Genomic DNA, 16,317 nt, shown 5'->3' with positions numbered 1-16,317 from the left:
CACCCAGACACGACACACACACGCCGCCCCGGGATCTTACCCGGTAGGGAAAGCAGTGACGTGGGGACGCCCGGGCGGCTCAGTCGGTTGAGCGTCTGACTCTCGATCTCAGCTCAGGTCACGGTCCCAGGGTCCCTGAGACCCAGCCCCGCGTCGGGCTCTGCAATGTGTCAGCACAGAGCCTGCTTGAGATCCTCTCTCCCTCATTCTCTGCCCCTCCCCACCCAAAACAAATACACGTTTTTTTAAGTAGTGATGTAATTCAGATAGGAGGGATTTCAAGCACTGAATACCTCTGTCAGCGTATCCAACTGTACGTTTAGTGAGCTCCCCAAGTCCCCCCAACGTGACAAAGGTAACAGGGTGCCAGCAAGCTGCCAAGAGCTGCTCCTCTGCCCTGTCCTGCTCCTTCTGCCTCAAGCTGTTGAGGCCACACAAGATCGGGGCTCAGTAAACATCACGGAACTCAGCGCTCCCACTTACCCTTCTTCCCCAGCAGGGCCCAGGGGTGGAGGCGAAGATCGGGAGCCAAGGTCAAAATGCAAAAACTTCGAGCCCAAGAGGGTTGAAGGGACCAAAGACAGTCCTGGAAGGCGGGACCCAGACAGCACGCTCACAGGGCAGAGGGGAGGGGAGCCCCAAAGCGTACCCCACCGAGGCACGTGGGGTGGGCCCCACCCCACTCACGACCCCCGCCATCCCAGCCCCCCTCGGGTCACCAACGACCAGATGTCAAGACCTCCCCGGGGCCCCTGGGACCCTGCCAGGGACATTCCTGCTGTCGGAGCCACCACCAAGTGACCACCTCACTCTTCCCGCCTCTGGCTCCGCACCACCTGCCCGCCCAGCCGCGCGGCTCCCAGCCCCCGCGACGTCACCCCTGCTCGTGCATCCCATAGCACACTCGTGTGGGGGCACAGTGAGGGGGCACGCGCCCGTCCGAATTGGTCCCAACTGTCCTACGTGCCACACGCGTGGAGCACCCACCGGGAGCGGGCTCTGTGCTGAGCTCGGACCCGAGCTGTCTCTCCTCACCATCCAGGCAGGGAGAACACCACCGGCCACGGCAGCGTGCCCACGGGTGGGTTACCCTGCCTCCGCGGTGCCCGGCTCCTGTGATGGTGCGAACGGAACTCCCTTCTCAGAGCACTGCCGGGCATCACATTCAGTCGTGCCCGGCAGGTGGAAGCAACCCCGGGAAAGCCCCAGGTCCCATTCTCCAGAAACACACTTAGCAGACGTCACTAGCCCCGCACCTCCGTCCACCTCCACGTGCACCACTGTCACTCTACCTTCGGGGCGCTGCGGTGACGTCCCCACTTGGAAGATGAGGGTAAGAGGCTCCAGGACGCCCGAGACCCCCCAGTCAGCAGCGGCTTCCATGCCCCCCCCCCGACAGGCAGGAGAGGAAGGGGCGGGCGGTGGGTGAGCAGAGACTGCACGCGGTGGGAAGCCAGGGCCACGGTGCCCGAGACTCCAGCGAGGGTTCCGACCCGGCCCCGGGCAGCAGGCGGCCGATCAGGAGAGGGCGCAGCCGCCCCCCGCCCCGCCAGCACTCCATCACCAAGGCTCCGCCCCGCCACCTGCCCTGCACAAAGCAGACCCCCGCCCTCTGACCCCCGCCCTCTGACTCCCGCTGGGAACCAGCCCCAAGGATCGGGGGTGAGGTGCACAGAGGCAGGGCCACTCAGGTCAAGACCTGCCCTCCCTGGGCTTTAGAGTAGCAGGAAGAGACAGGTGTGAGCCAGGCCCATCCGGGCGCCCATCTCCAGGCATCTGGGCCTCAGCCCAGGTGCACACAGCACAGGACCCGGACAGCCCCAGGCAGGGGGTCAGAACACCTCCCGTGGAATGTTCACAGGGCACCGACACAGGGAAGGACGAGCCCCAGGCCTCCTGTGCACCCCAAAATCTGTGCAGGGCCCCAAATCTCAGGCAAGAATGACAAGCTCCTGTATCCCAGGTGTCATACTTCCCGGTCACAATGCTGAAACAATAATTCTATTGTTAAACCAACTGACAGAAGGAGAAACTGAGGCCGGGGAAACAGGATGAGAGGGAAGTGGCACATCAGAAACAGAAACCAACCTCACTGGACTTGAGAGCCTGTGCTTGCCCTAACCCCAGATGGGCCCAGCTATCAGCCCTCCCTGGCACATACCTCTATTAATGCATCCCTTACTGCAGGACAGCCCACAGGCCCCTCTGCCTAGGAGACCGAGTGGGGAGCCTGGCTGAGTGGCCACACAGATGTTTATTTAAGCAAAACAAAGCCAGCGAAAAAACCTAAAGTTTAGGAGCAGGTAGACAAAAACCTCTGTGTCGTGTAAGCAAACAGAATGAGCTACTAAACACACACACAGATTTATCTCAATTCCCTCCACTGTCCTTAGCAACCGGGACCTGGGAAGACCCAGCCAGTGAGGCTGCTGGTAGGAACCACCTTCCAGAGTCCGGGCACCAGTCATGACTTCCTGCCATGGCCCTGGCCCAAGTTCCTGAAAGCACAAAGGGGCGTGGCTCACAGCTGTTTGCACACGGGCTGTTCTCCAACTGCGTCTCACCAGACAACACGCGGGGGGGCGGGCGATCCTGTTCTGTAAGGGGCCAGGTAGGAAATGTCTGGGGCTCGGCGGGCTGCGTGGCCTGTCAGAACTTCTCAGCTCCGCAGTGCCACCGGATGGGTGTGGCTGCAGGCCAGTGGGCTAGGTTTGGCCACGGGCCATGCCCTAGCGTCCCATATCCTACGGCGGTAAGTGCCCAGCAGACCAAAAACTCTCAAAACGGTCACGGCACTTACTGGCCCAGTAGCGGGGCGCCCGGGCCCTCCCTAAGCACTGGGGTCCCATTTCCTGAGCATCACACACTGACTGGTGCGTGTCCCCATCACCATCCAGTCTTCTTAAGGAAAGAGGTGAGGGGCGAGGGGTCATCCATGGCGACACCGGGGCAGCCTGGACGGTCTCTAGACGAGATCTAGAAGGATCTTGGTGAGGGAAACCGACACATCTCTGTGCACCTGGGTCGGGTGCCGGGGGCTTCTCCCCCGTCCCCCATATCCCTCCTGAGGCAGCGGGGCTGGCTGGAAGGACAGCCAGCTGCGAGCGGCCACCAGCCAAAAGCACTGACCACCCCGGAAGGCCACCCCCTGGGTCTCAGGGCAGTGTCCTTTGCTCCGCAGTGACAGAGAGCACAGTGAAAACTCCAGGAGCCAGGCCCGGGCCCCGGCTCCCGCCTGCAACATCCAGTCCACGCTTCTGACCGTGCACTGTCCCCTCCCCACACGAAGGCTCTCCAACCACCTTCCCCCACTGTCCCCTCCCCAGAGCAGGAGACCTAACAGGGCTGTCACCTGGCCATCACCTGGTGTCACCTGCTTCCAGGTGGGTGAGGTGCATTTTAAAGAACTTCCTAGTCCCCAGGCAAATCCAGAGCCAAGGTAAACAGCCCTCAGGTGAAAAAGGCACCTGTCCAGAGGCAGCTTTGTTTTTCTTGTTTCATCTCGGCTCCCCCACGCCAGACCCCTCCCCTGCAGACCAGGCCCCGGGCAGAGGGTTCAAGCACCACATGCCCCAAAAGGTTTTCTGTGTCTGACAATACACAGCGAGAAGGTGGAACCCGCGTTTCCTGCTCAGCCAGCCCAGAAAGGCTCACAGCCCTGCCCGGGGCAGGCCTGGCGCAGACGTGCGGGCTGGCACTCACGCCGCGGCCACGGAAAGAAAATATTAGAAAACCCACAAAACACCCGAACCCTCAGAGTCGTCTTTGCGCCGGGCGCCCAGGTAACTGCCCAGCGCCGTGTGGCCGATGGACGGACGGTTGGGTCTCTGAGTGTCCCCGCTGCCAGGCGGCAGGGGGCTCCGCAGGGCAAAGACACGGCCGCGCAGCAGGTCTGGCACGCGGCCCGGGTCCTGGCGTGCACACTGTCGCCCTGCAGCTGCATCGCGGGGCAGAGCCACACGCCAGATGCTCGGAGGGACGGCAACGAGCGGGCGCTCGGCCGGTGTTTAATGAGCACCTACTATGTACCAGATGCAGGAATGCAGAGGAGGCGTGCCCACTGCGCAGGAACTTCCTAACCACAGAACGGAGGAGCCGGGCAGGCGGGGCACAGGCCCCACCGGCCAGGGAAGGCCGTTCTGAGCTGCAGAGGAAGGCACCCCAGGGAAAGGGAGCACAGACGGGGAGCATGTTGAGGCCAGGTGGGGACCGTCCTGGGTAGGGAGGGCAGCCTGGCCCGAGAGGACTCACGGCACAGGGAGCACCCGGGAGCCTCGCCGCCCACAGCAGCCGCACTGAGAAGCACACTGCACTGGGCCCACGGACTTGACCCCTTCCCACACCACCCCCCCAACCCAATCCCACATGCCGGCCTCCGGGAGGCTGGACCCCGGCTCCTGCACGCCTGTCTCTGGGCCAGGCCCGCACTAAGGACTTCGTGCGTATCGGCTGCTTGTGACTGAGGCGACCCCTTCTACATGGAGGGGGACGCAGCTGAGAGGGACTCACAGCCATGACAGGGGAAGATGGAAGGCAGGGCACAAGGTGCCCTGGGGTGCAGGGAGATGGCTCACGGACCTGCCTGGGGCCTCAGGGCAGCCAGGCTCAGAGCTGTCCATTTACCGGATTCCCAAGCAAACACTGAGGCCAGGGAGTGCAAACCACACCCTGGAGGCCACGAAAAACAGCAGCGGGTCCTGAGAAGACAAACACAGGACGGCCATAGGACCCGGAGGTCCTGCTTCTGGGTATGCACCCGAAGTACCCACACCGGGGCTCGGCGGGATCCGGACGGCGGACAAACACACTGTGGTTGACACGCACAGAGCAGTATCGCTCATACACGCGATGGGGTGCTAACATGGGCTACGACCCGGACGGACCTTGAGGACGCCGTGCTCAGTGAAGGAAGCCAGGCACAAAAGGACTGATTCGGCACGATTCTGCTCCTATGGTCCCTGTAAGACTCACATCCATAGCTACAGAAGGTAGATGAAGGCCCCCGGGGCAGAGGACGGGAACGGAGAGTTCGTGTTTCATGGGGACAGGGCTTTGGTTTGGGAAGATGAAAACATCCTGGACATGATGGAGTGTTGGTCGCTCAACACTGAACGTACCGAATGCCACCAAACTGCACGCTCAGAAATGGTCAAAATGGCATGTTTTACGTTATATGTGTTTTATCACCTTGTACATGGTATATCACACTTATCGTATTATGTATACTTCATCGTGGTTATACATAAACATACAAGGAGAGACAGCATGAGCAAAACTCTCTAAAATAACCTATAAATCTAATGTGATTCCCCTAAAAATATTACAAAAAGACTTCAGAGGAAGCAAAATGAGCTAAGGCTAAGGTTCATAAGGAGAAACAGACAAACCCAGAATAACCCAGAAAATTCTGGAAAGCAGGAGTAATGAGGGTGACCAGCTCCACCACATGATGGAACATGCTGGGGCTACAACCGTTCTACAATGTCCCAGCCTCCAGCGGGATCCAAGGAGCATCTGACATCAGGGGGAAGGGACACGCCATCCAACAAAGGACGTGGGGATATCCGGGCGGCTGTGTGGAAGGAGGTAATGTCGAAGCCACACCTCATGCCTTCCCCAAATACACTCAAATGGACCAAAGATGTGCACGGAAAACAAGGACGGCATCCGTGTAGAGGCGGGGGGTGGGCGAGGGTGGGGGGCAGGAGGGTCCAGGACCTCAGGACTGGACGGGGCCTTTCCAAGCAAGACGTGTATCACCGGAAGAACACAGATTATGGCAAAAAAAAAACTTGCAAGGCAAAAACCTAAGTAGTCAAACAAATGATAATCTAGGAGAAAATATTTGCAACACATACTACAGAGGATTAATTTGTCTAAGACTGATAAACAGCCCAGCAGAAAAATGGGCCAAAGACGCAGAGAGCTCACGAAAAAGGCAGACAGTCCTCTGACCTATGGAAAGATGATTAATCTCCACTTATAAAGAGAGAAACACAAGTTAAAGTTCCATGAGCAACCCTGAGAAACCCTTTTCCCTAACAGACCAGCAAACATGCAGCGGGTGGGCGTGGGAACAAGGAAGCCGGGGCCCCTACTCAGTGGGGGGCGCGCAGGGCAATTTTGCAACATCCACTATCCTTACGGGAAAAGTCTCCTACTCATACTTGCAAAATGATGTAGAGGCAAGGTCATTTCGTTGCCACATCGTTTTTGTGACAGTGAAACGAGGCTGGATGCACCCTCAGGTCCACCCACGGGGGACAGCCACGCAAGGGAGCCCCCGCAGCCTGAGCAAGGAGGAGGACCCTTCAAATCCTGCGGGAGACCTCCCAGCCTGGGCTGACTGCTATCTGCCAGTGCGCGCAAGCCATCCGCCATCCAGCACTGGAGTAAAGGGGGGAGGGGGGAAGGGAGAGGGGGAAGGGAGAGGGGTGGAGAGGGTGGGGATGGTAGGAGGGAGGAGGGGAAAAAGGGACAGGGAAGAAGGGGAAAGGGGATAAGGAGGAGGGAAAAGGAGGAGGGGGGAGGGGAGGAAGGGGGAGGGGAAAGGAAGCGGAAGGGGGGGGAGGGGAGGGAGAGGGGAGGAGGCAGGAGGCACTGGAGACTCATCCTAAGCTTCAACCCCTTTTGGATCCTGAAGGTGTTGACTATTCCACAGCAAAGGACATTTTAAAATTATTTTAAATAAAGGAAGGACTTTAAATAAAACAAAAAAACGGGAACAAGAACCTTCATTCACCACTTCAGGGAAACCTCTCCCAAAGCCAAACAAGCAGTTCTCGGAGCGTGGCTCAGGAACCTCTTCTGGGGGGACCCATGAGGTCAAAAATAAGGCCATATTTGCTTTTGCACGCTCGTCCTCAGGCGGCCCACGGAGAGACAACATGGCAAAAGGGGCATGTGACACATAACTTAAGCTGCCAGTGCCCCCACAGCTTTCCTTTTTGTGGAGTGGCGGGGGGGGGGGGGGGACACGGTGATTTTTTTTTAATAAGAATAAGCTATTTACGTAAACACGGAATGGGTTTATAGTTGGCAGTTTCTGGAATACCTTTAGATTTCTTAGTTTTACTTTTTTTTTTCTTTTGAGAGAGAGAGAAGGCGTAGAGGCAGAGGGGGGAGAGAGAATCCCAAGCAGGCTCCACACTCAGCACAGAGCCTGACTTGGGGCTCGATCCCACGACCCCGGGATCATGACCTGAACCGAAATCAAGAGTCGGACGCCCAGCTGACTGAGCCCCCCCGGCACCCCGCTCATGCTTTCTCAGAAAGTCAAGAGCAACAGAGACAACCCACGTATACAGGGGCCTTCTGGTGGCCTCGTAACCGAAGACTACAAAGGGTCCTGAGACCGGGGTCTGAGAGACACCAGCCTACCCAGTGACCCTGGAGAAGGGGCGCAGGGGCGGGCTGGTCGGTCCACGGCTCCCCCTGACCCCAGTCCAGGCCTCGAGGGGTGGCAGCTGGGTCCCAGTAGGGAGCTGTGTCCGCAGGCACGACCAGAGTGGGCCCCAGGCGTGCAGCAGGCTGGACCGCAGGCCTGGCGGCGGGGAAGCGGCAGGCTATGTGGCTGAAGGGCGTGTGGCAGACGGGAGGCGGGGGGGGGGGGGGGGGGGGGGGGACAGGGCCTGAGCGCTGTCTGCTCTGTGTCACCGCGCGTGCAAGGGCGGCACCCTCACCTTACAAGGAAGACTTGGCCCAGAGCCATGCAGCAAGGGAGGGGCAGCACCCCCGTTCCCGGCCAGGCCAGCAGCTACGCCTCGCCCCTTCTCTCCACCTCTGCCCTCCCCCTTGGGGTTCAGGCCAGAGGAGTCCCCACGCACACGTCCTCTTTCCCACCCCATCTGCTCACAAACACCCTCCCTGCCTCTCTCTGGGTGCTGTGCGACTTTCAGGGGCCACAGACGCCTCCTGCTCCAGGAAGCCCTCCCTGAAGTCCTCATCCACAGGTGTCTCTCGGTCCAGGCACACGGGCCCTGGGACACCTGGGCTCACACACCTGAGTGAACGTGCACACGTACACCGCCTTGCACCCCCGCCTTGTGCACATCCACTCTCCCTCTGAAGCCCAGCACGCACGGCCTCTGTGGTTCTCCACGCCCAGCAGCCCGTCTCCCGACCCCCCTCCACCCACAGACTGCAACTCAGCAGGCAAATCAGAGCCTTTTTGGTCCCAGGAGCACACAGGTGCTGCCTTCCCGGGGGAAGGAATCGAACGCAGGTAAAGCAGAAGGGACGGGTGGCCGGGAGGGAAACGAACAGAAGGGGAACCAGACACACCGGCCTGAGCGTACCAGGCCACCAGCTCCACACCCGAGGACCCGAGCGGCAAAGGTGCCCCCGTGCAGAAACGAGGCTGCGGCGGACCCCGCCCTGCTGGGCGGACAAGGCAAGCCTGGGATGCTGCACGTGGGGGACACCTTCTGTCCCCCTTGACGGTGACCTACGGTCCTGCCACTGAGAGACCAGGAGGAGGAGGCAGCATCTGGGGGACACCTGCGGGCACCGTTCACAAGCTGGAACCAGACGTGGATCAGTCCATTTCACGGCCACTCGAGAAGGAATGATGCCAGCACCGCAGGGCCCGCCCGTCCGCAGGGCCCTTCCACAACCTGCTTCTGTAAACAGCGAACGTTCCCCGGTGCCTTTCGGGTTAAGATGGGCTTTGCGCTCGATCTACAGGGAGAAGGCAGCACTGGGGGAGCAAGAGGGGCCCGGGGTCCTCCTGCATCGCTCCCGAAGGGGGGCCCCTCCTGGGAAAAGGCTTCCAAGGTCACTTTTCTGCAAAGGGCATTAAAACCTCAACCGTGCATTTGCTTCAGCTCCAACAAACGGGACAGGATCCGTCGGCCCGCGTGGCCGTGACGCCAGATGGAGCTGATCTGAGGCAATGCTCTCGTCTCCTTCCACAGAGAACACGGGGGGTGGCGGTGGGGGGGGGGGGGGGCGGGGGGAACAATATCCGAAAGCACAACGATGAGGAAAACGGCTCAAAGTCTGAAAAGCCATCGCATCCCCAGGCTCCAGAATCAGTAACGCGACCACTAACCCCCAGGCCCCGCCACTGGGTCCAGGGCGCTCCCGAGCACGAATGTCCAGCCCCCATCTGTGGACCCAGCTTCCAAACGCCGACGTGTCCTGTGCGGGGGCCTCTCCCCAAATCTCGTGCCGTCCCAACCCCGGACCCCACATCTCGGTCGGCTTTGTCCCCACACTCCCTCTGTGACAGCCCCCTCCCGGAGACCCCCCTCCTGCTTGACGGCCCTGCCTCCCCGGGGCTCTGGGGGCAGCATAGCAGGTGCCGGAACCCTGGCCCACCCACCAGGCCCACCCTGTGGAGCTCACCTTCCCAACTCACCCCTGTGCCCCCTCCCCCCCCACCCTGCTTCTCTTCAGTTCCGGCAGCTGTCCCACATCAGCTTCGCCTGCCCTCAGAGGAAGTCACAGATGCACCACTCCCTCACGTCCCCATCGGACCACAGGGGCTCCTCCTGCCCCAGGGGGGGCCCCACCGCTCAGCCGACCGGACCCCAGCGACCCGGGCCTCCTCGGGCAGCCAGAATCGAGCACCTGCAAATCAGACCAGTAACCAGCATTTCATCTCTTGAGGTCGGGGGCCGGGGAGCCACTTAAAGGGTCCCGTCAGGATGCGGGCCAGAGGATGTCCGGCACCTTCCATGACTGGAATCCCCAGGCAGCAGCAGCTGAGGAGCGAGAGGACCCCTCCGGCCCCTCCACGGCCACAGCCCTGGCCTCGGCTTACCGGAGCAGAAGACACCCCAACTTCTGGCTAGAATTCTCGCCAAAGTTCGGCCCAGAAAAAGGGTCTACTGCCAAACCCTGAACCAGAAAAACGCAGCTGATCGGAACAGGCTGCCTTCGCACCTGAGAGGCAGCCCGTGCGAGCAGAGAACAGGGAGAAACCCACATTCCACGTGAACTTGCCCTCAAACAGGAACCTGCACCGCACTGGTTTCTGTCCTCCTTACGACGCTGCGGGCAGGTCGCAGCAAACGCGAGAGACGCCACTCAGCAGAGCCCCTCAGGTCCAGGGGAGGCCCCGCTCACCGCATCACCTCGTCCCCACCCGCCGTGGGGCTCCCGCCACAGCCTGGCTCCGCGAAGGCCCTTCCGCCAGGACCCGCGCCGCCCGTGCCCACGTGGCACAGCCACAGGGCTGCCCCGGTCCAGCTTCCGGCACCAAGCTCCGCGATCCCAACGGAGAGCCCCCGTCCCGACCAGGGTCCAAAGGTCTGGCGGTGGATTCCCGGGGGAGGGCAGGCCTCACCGAGAGCGGCAGGCTCCTCGGAGACCTGGCCGATCCGGACTGACGGGTTGGCACAGCCCAGGAGGGTGGTTTCCCATCCTGCCGGGGACAGCAGCTGACACGATCCCGCAGCCTCGAGACCTCGGGGACAGTGGGAAAGGCTCAAGGGAACAACGGAAGGCCGCCTGCTCGGGCCTGACCCCCAGGTCGCAAAAGGAAACAAGATCCGGTCAACTGGTTCGCTGGGAAGACAAGGGCCGTCGGCAGCCCCCACCTCACTCACCGCTCGGCCCGGCTCCACCCACACAGAAGGCGGTCAGAGTCCCTCTGCTGTGACACAGCTGACCCTGCCGGAAAGGCCGGCCAGGGTCACTCAGCCCCAGCACACCCACACCGACAGAAACTGAGAGCCCCGGGCTCGACCGGGCCATTTAACCGGTCGGACCCCCAGCCTGGGTCCCTGCTCCACGTCCCCCCGGACAGTTCAGGAAGAAGCAGCGGGGAGGAACCTGCAGGTACGTGACCCCTGACCTCCCCCCCGGAGGGCTGCACCTGCGCACAAGCATTCCACAGCCTCCACCAACTGCCTTCGGATAAAGTCCATCCACCTGCTGCACTGGGTCCGCATTCCAACCAAGGAGAACACGGGGGTGGCTGGGCCCTCTCCGCAGGACCGCAGGCTCATGCCGACCCACTGCGAGGCCCGGACCGGGCTCGGTCCTTTCCAGCTCCTTGGGAGAGCCCACCATGGGGACAGAGGGAGAAGGAGCGCCAGATGTAAGGACAGGAGAGCCGGAGGGGCCGGCTCGCCCGCTGGCTGTGGACACTAGCCACAGTCGCCACCTCCGTGCGGCCCCTCGAAAGGTGCAGGGGCCCCTCGATGATTCCTGATGGCTTGGGGGGGGCAGCCGCCAGGGCGGTCTGGGCAGGGGTGTGGGTATGGGGGGGGTGGGGGTCAACACAGGACAGGGCGGCCAACCCTGGCCAGGGGCTGAGCTGCCTGACGGGAGCCTGTTTTCCTCTCCAGGTCCTCCACGCGGGGACCCCACCACCTTCACGACCCGGTGTCAGGGGCACAGCCAGCACCTACCCCGAGGCTGTAAGACAAGGGTCCCAAGGGTAGGGAAACCCCTCGATAAAGGCAGGTTCACAGCGCAGGACACCAAGGTCAGAAGAGGTACCACTCTCCAAGGCAACCACGAGAAAACCCTGTCCTGAAGGCCAGTTCCCCCCACGTCACCGCCAGGGTTGTTCTGGAAACCCGAGGCATTGAGCCCAAAGGCAGGGTCTCCCCACTTGGTGCCCCTCTGCCCCCTCACTTCCCAGGAGCCTGCCAACAGCCTGGTCACGTCCCTCGGCTGCAGGGCAGGTTCTTCTGGGCCTGGTCTGCCGGCCACACGCAGGGAGGGGCTCACAACCCCCATCCCTCAATGCTTCGCCTCATGGGGGCCCCCTCCCGGCCCCAGGACACCCCCAGGGTCGCGGGGGGCTCCGATCTTCCCCTTCACCGCAGGGTGGCCCCAGCCTCAGGGGCCCCTCTCCCATCCCAGGCCGTTCCCACACCTGAAACTTCTGGAAACACCTGCCGTCAGCGGGGCTTACCCCACCACCACCAGAGGCTCCTCACTCCCCCACCTCCCTCACCCCAGCTCTCCTCTGGCCACCTCTGGCCTCTCCCCTGTGCCCCACCCGTCCTGAGCACACCCTGTCCCTCACACCTGGGTGCTTTCATACCTGCCCCAGCCAAGAATGCTCCTCAGGTGTCGCCTCCCCAGCCCCCGCTCTGCCCAGACCACTTCTACCTTCAAGGTTCAGCCACAAGAAGAGGTTCAGGGAGGAGGGACGCCCCGGGCAGATGTCCGGCCCTACCGACACAAGACAGTGTGGTGCGGGCCCAAGAAAGGCCTCCCCCAGGAAACGGGCAACCCGGGAGCTGATCTCCCGCTGGGAGAACCTTGTTACTCGGGGGTTATCATCAAGGTCTGTCCCCGCTCCTGCTTTGCTGGCGAGCTCGAGGGCACCTCTCACGTTGGAAATAACTGAGTGAGCAGACAAGAGGGTGCTGCGTGACTGCTGCGGGCGGCTCCAAGGGCCAGGATTCCTCCAGGTCTGTGAGCCTGGGGCCCCGAAAAGAGAAAAAGATCCGGCCCACAAGTCTCCCTTCCTAAAGGTCTCTCCCAGCCCCATACACGCTACCCCAGAAACTCAGCCCCACACCTGCCTCCCCAGCAAAGGGTGCTCCACGCGGCCCCCAAGCTGCCTTCTGCAAGCGGCAGGGGAGCCCCCCATGAGAGGCGCTCAAGGAACATTCCCTAAATGGACAAGAGCGGCAAATTCCCCTCCTCATCCAACCTCACCCACCCCAGCACCTCACACCAAGGCTGTCACAGCCAGAAGGGCCTGTTCAGCTTCTGGCTTCAGCTGAGGTTTGAGGGGGGTGGGGGGGGAAGCTGGGCAGGTGGGAAGCCGGCCATGGCTCACCAGCCAGGATTCACGAGGATTCTGTAAACACTTCCGGAAGGTTACCTTTCGCTGCTGGTAAATGAAAGGCTCTGCAAACCACATAACCGTCAGCAAGGCTTGCAGGTTCCTTAAGGAGACACGCTATTTCCCAGCCTTTGAGACAACAGTGTAGATAAAATCAACTCCTTTTATGTTTTTTGTTAAAATGGCTTCTTTTGAGAAAACCAACACGGAGAGATTTCTCATCTAGGTTATTCTGGTGCTCGAAAATAATCACGGAGTAGGGTTTCTCTCTCCTAATTACACAGAATTTAGGACAAAACATTCATGTAGGTGATTCTGAAACACTTTATAAATGGGTCATAACAGGCTCTTTTTATCCCCAGCATGTTTGGGACGCAGCAGGGCCAGCCTCTACGCGCAGGGGAACGGGCCACAGGCTGGTCCCCACAGACGGAAGGCACGCGAGTCAGTGACGCTCAAGATGGAAATCCCGCTCCGAATTCGGGGCTCCTGCAGATGTAACCGACGTGGTTCCCAATCGGAATGGTAAAAAGATCCCGGAGAGAACGTGAACCGGTTGTGAATGACCGTGTTAGCTCTAAGCGAGGCCACGGCTGACCTTTCTTGCTAGGACTCAGGGCCAGCAACTCACCCAGCAATCACACAATTAGGCAGCCAACTATTGAGAAAACACACTCTTGCCTAACTTAAAAGGAAGCTCATCTGTCAACTAAGTCTGCTGGCGGGAGGACGGGGAGGTGGCCTCACGCCCCAGGTCAAGGGTCCCAGGGGCGGGGGGGGGGGGGGGGGGGGGGGGACTCAGGTGGGCAGGCATCACCTCCTCAAGCACGCCGAAATGCCCTCAGCCAAGTGGTGGGGACTCTTGGATGAGGGATATGGTCCCTGCCCCCCGGTGGGGCCCGCACTTATGGGCAAGGTCCCAATGTGCCAATGTCACCTGACAGTTCCTCTGTCCCTCTGTGGCCACAGCTAACTGTAGAGTGCCGGGGGTGGGGGGGGCGGGGAGTAGGGACAGGACACAGACCTTTCTGGGGTGTGTAAGCTGGGACACCAGCAACGACTCTGGCAGCACAGGCCGCACTCAGATTTGGTGAGAGTTGGTAAACCCGCAGTCCACTTTCTGACACAGCAGTAAGGTTAATGTGTTTTAGGTCTGGGATCAGAGCACGTAGGACAAAGAGGGATTCCACAGTCACACGCTGGGAAGAGGGAGGACGCAGTGACCTGCCTCGGGGCCTGTCCGTTCTGGGGCCCCTGCCTTCTCCGGCTGCTTCTCTAAACGAGACCCCGGACCCCCGGCTGTGCTGGGACAGACACCGTGGGCTCTCCCTGCCAACCTCTCAGGCCCATCCCTGCCCGGCCACGGCCCCTCTCCTGTGCGCCTGGCCCGCACTTGGTTCTAAGCCCTGGGTTTCTTCCCTCCTCTCCCCCTGCCAAGCCGCACCCCACCCCCACCCCAGGCCCCTCAGGAGGAGCAGCCCGCAGACACCCACCGACCAGGCATACGGGCGGCAACCCCGGCCTAGGCCACACACGCACAGAACTACGGCGCCCCAGCCCCAGGAGCGCCACCTGCTCGGACGGGGGCCCCCCCCACACCTCCAGCACCTCCTCGGCTCTCTGCCAGAAGACAAGGGGTCCTGCAGCTCCAGGGGGACGCAGAGCAGACACAAAGGGCTGGACCCGGGGCTGCATGGGTCACGCTCCAGACTCTGCCCTTCCTGCCTCTGGGAGGAACCCAGAGGCCTGTTCAGGCCACCAAGGCTGATGCAGACGTGCCAAGGCCCTGGGTGACAGTGGCCTCTCTAATCACCCAGCCTCACATCTCTCTGGCTGTGTGATCTTTCCTGAGCCACCTCACCTCTCTGTGCCGGCCCCTCCAGCTCTCAAATGGGGCCATTAGCGAAGGAGACCACGGGTGTGAGACCTGGGCCCCCGCGGCAAGCTCCAGAGTCCCCGTTACCACCATCGGGCGGCATTTCTGTGCGAGCCTTCCTGCTCCAAGTGCCCGTCCTCCCGTTCTTTAGGGTTCCTGCCCCACCCCCAGCAAAGCTCCCGCCCCCTCAGAAGCGGTGACACAGGCTCCAGGGGCAGGGACGGCCCAGATTAGCGAGGCCTCCCTGGCCCCGCCCCGCTCCGCCCCCAGGGCCTCCGCTCCAGGCACCGCCCCCTGGGCTGGCTCAGCCTCCAGAGGGCAGAGCGCGACCAGACCGAGCCAGACCCCAGACAGCACCCTCCAGCAGATCCCGCCCCGCTGGCTCCGAGTGAGACAGCAAGGGCAGGGCAGGGAGCATCATGGTCGGCCCCTGGCCTCCCAGCGCTCGCTGGCCAGGTGCGGCAGGCACCTGCGAAGATGGCCCGAGCCCGAGCCCCCCCTCAAGGAGCTCACGGTCCAGCGGGGGAGACCCACGTCCTCTGATGGAGGGTCAGGTGACAGGGAAGAATCTGACACCCCGGCTTTCCCGACAGGGTTGGGGAGGTCCGTGCAGAGCCGGGGGGCCCTCGGCACACACACACACACACATGAAGAGGGCAGGTCACCCCGAAAGCAGAGTTTAGGGTCCCCCTGAGGCCCGCAGCGGGTAACAAATAGGACAACTTCAACCCTGTAAAACACCTAAATGGGCCCAAAAGGTGTGGCAGTTGGGACACAGCCAAGGGCACGGGTCCCGGGGGCAGCCACTTACCATGACCTTTCCAACCCCACTTACTCATCTGCAGAGTGGAGACCGTGAGGCCACAGCCAGGTTTGTTGTGGGGGGTGTCACCCACCCACTCACCCTCTCCCGGGGTGCCCTGCCCCCCCCCCCACCAGACCGGCAGGACAGCATGCTGTCCACGCATGGGCCACGTGAGGTGGGGACCCCGGCATCCAAGACTCCCTCCCCCAGGAGGCTCCGGGCCTCCCAAAGATGGCAGCAACTCTGCCAGAGGGTCAAGGACCCCGGGACCAGGGCTGCAGCTCCGGAAGCAAGGCTGGAAAAACCTCCCCACTCATGGAGCACCTGCTGTGTGCCCAGCCCCCACCCAGCATGTGGCCCACCTGCGGTCCCTGCCCTGGGTCGGCAGGAGCTCTGCTCTGGAGGAGAGGTCAGTCACCAGCCCCACGCCTCCTAGCGGAGCCGGGACCCGGGCAGAGGAAAGGCTTTAGCACCAGCCAGGCCTGGGCCACAGCTAGGCTCTGCCCAGTCTGTCCCCTCCTCTCAGGACGAGCAAAGCCCAGCCTGTGTGACAGTGGTGTGGGGCTCGGGAGCCTGACGAAGGACCCTGGGGAGAGGAAGGGGCCGTTTCAAGAACTGCAGCCACCCACCTCCCCGCCACGGGAGCATCTGAAGAGTGCCCACTCCCGGAACACGGCAGGTGGCTACGAGCTGTGGAAGATCAGGCGTGGGGCTTTTCAAAGCAGAGAAACTGGCTGGCGAGGGGCCACGTCTCCCCTTTTCTGGCCCAGCCCGCAGACAGAAGCATGAATCCCCCGCTTCCCAAGAACCAGGCGGGCCGGCCTCTCACAAACGCTAGCCGACCTCCACATCCAGGAGCCCCACCGCGTCCCTTCTCGA

General features: G+C 61.8%; 1 protein-coding gene across 2 annotated transcripts in view; it reads right to left on the bottom strand.

Moving 5' to 3' along the window:
- The window catches only part of GRAMD4 (GRAM domain containing 4), a 72,296-nt gene that overhangs the window by 45,347 nt on the left and 10,632 nt on the right, over positions 1-16,317 (bottom strand). The window contains exon 1 of one of the 2 annotated variants that reach the window (XM_042948143.1): positions 14,619-14,765. The exons of the other annotated variant lie outside the window; for it this stretch is intronic. The gene's annotated coding sequence lies outside the window, so the exon portion shown is untranslated. Of the gene's footprint in view, positions 1-14,618; positions 14,766-16,317 lie in introns of those variants that run through there. 2 annotated transcript variants of the gene reach the window in all.

This window comes from Panthera leo, chromosome B4 (assembly GCF_018350215.1).
Source record: "Panthera leo isolate Ple1 chromosome B4, P.leo_Ple1_pat1.1, whole genome shotgun sequence".
NCBI classification, from domain to species: domain Eukaryota; kingdom Metazoa; phylum Chordata; class Mammalia; order Carnivora; family Felidae; genus Panthera; species Panthera leo.
Note: the sequence above shows the minus strand (reverse complement) of the source record. Positions and strands in the feature narration are given on the sequence as shown.